Genomic DNA, 2,108 nt, shown 5'->3' with positions numbered 1-2,108 from the left:
AGATTTGCTGATACAAGGACGAGTGTCAATGTCACACGTACTGTTATGTCGCTGGAGAGATGGGGAGGGTGGGAGGGATGGGAGGGAGGGGAGGGAGGGAGGGAGGGAGTGTGAAATTTACCAGTGTGGGGGGGTGGGAGGGAGGGAGGGAGGAGAGAGAGGGAGGGAGGGAGTGTGGGAGGGAGGGGAGAGAGGGAGGGAGGGGAGAGAGGGAGGGAGGGAGGGGAGAGAGGGAGGGAGGGGAGAGAGGGAGGAGGGAGGGGAGAGAGGGAGGGAGGGGAGAGAGGGAGGGAGGGGAGAGAGGGAGGGAGGGGAGAGAGGGAGGGAGGGAGGGGAGAGAGGGAGGGAGGGAGAGAGAGAGGGAGGGGAGAGAGAGAGAGAGAGAGAGAGAGAGAGAGAGAGAGAGAGAGAGAGAGAGAGAGAGAGAGAGAGAGAGAGAGAGGGAGAGAGAGAGAGAGAGAGGGAGAGAGGAGAGAGAGAGAGAGAGAGAGAGAGAGAGAGAGAGAGAGAGAGAGAGAGAGAGAGAGAGAGAGAGAGAGAGAGAGAGAGAGAGAGAGTAAGAAAGAAAGAAAGAGAGTAAGAAATAAATAGAGAGAGAGAGAGAGAGAGAGAGAGAGAGAGAGAAAGAAAGAGTAAGAAAGAAAGAAAGAGAGTAAGAAATAAAGAGAGAGAGAGAGAGAGAGAGAGAGAGAGAGAGAGAGAGAGAGATTTGATTGATTTTGATATGTTTATTCATACTATATACATTGTATACACATGAATAGGCATAGGAACTATGCCTAAATGATTTGTACAGTTCATATTAGATTCTGAGACATACATTGTTGGTAAAGCAGATATTACTGTGACCCTGTCAATCAATAAGCTAGGGCAAAGCTATACATAAGACATAGTAGTGCATGTATATCACTCTAGAGAGGCCTTGCAATTTTATCTATTACAGGCAAAGTCTTTGTGTTTACGTAATATATCTGATAAAATGCCGTCCTCTATAAAGGATGTTGCAATACTGTACAATGTTTTACGTTCAATCCTTTCACGAAATTCTTCAATTAGAGGACATCATTACATAGTGGTCAAGGGTGTGTGAATAGGGCTGACTGCACAACTTGCATTCAGTTCCCCCAGCATTGTTTGAAACACTATACTCCCAGTAATATTTGTAGCCAAGCCGTAACCTTGCGGTCACTACATCAAGCTGTCTCGTAACTCTGTTTGTACTGCCGTAGATATGCTTTGTCTTGGACATAGCATTATGGTGAATGATTGATCTGCTTGTGTCTTGCTCATCATTTCTCTCAGTTTCAGCCTGAGTGGAGAGCTTTTTCTTTATGATCTTACGTACAAGCTCAGTTGTTACACCAATGTCATACTCAATAGTATCCATATGACTGCATGATCTAGATAGAGCATCAGCCATATCGTGTAACTCTAGATTTATGTGTGATGGTACCCACAATATTTTAGTGGTTACATCCTTCAGAAACAATCTGTTCAACCTATGCCTCGCTGTTGACACGAGTCCTGTGTTATCATTTCTGTATGAGTTTAGAGCATGAAGTGAGGATAGGGAGTCTGTAATGATGAGAGTACTATCCCCCGTGCGATCGGCTATCTTAAGAGCAACAAATAAAGCAAACAGTTCTGCCTGCAGGATGGACGCCCAGAAACCAACATCGCTAATCCTTCCAGTGGCATCGCATACGATTGCAGCGCATGCGGCTGAACCTGTGGCTGGAATTACCGACCCATCAGTGAAAATAAGCTGTTTTATCTCATACTCTTGCTTAATCTCGTGAATTTGCTTCAGAATGTCCTTTCTTAATTTAGCTTTCAGGTGGGCGTTGTTTTCAATTTGTTTTTTTGGAGGGACACTTGCTTTGATGATGTCGAAGTGCTTTATCTCCCATGGCGGAACAGAATGTTTTTGAGGGATCCCTTTGCAGAACTCTATCATATTATGGTTTCGAAGCTCTGAGCATGTTTTCTTGACCCAAGCAGATCTGTGGCGCCCCGTGGAAAGGCAATTTAACAAAGATTCCTTGGCTATACTGTCATCTGACGATCTTAATAATTTTATTGCTGTCATTGTGTTGATTTCTGTGATC

This window comes from Penaeus japonicus, unplaced genomic scaffold, assembly GCF_977035675.1.
Source record: "Penaeus japonicus unplaced genomic scaffold, GWHDUDI00000001_assembly GWHDUDI00000013, whole genome shotgun sequence".
NCBI classification, from domain to species: Eukaryota; Metazoa; Arthropoda; class Malacostraca; order Decapoda; family Penaeidae; genus Penaeus; species Penaeus japonicus.
The sequence above is the reverse complement of the archived record's forward strand: the minus strand, read 5'-3'. Positions refer to the sequence as shown.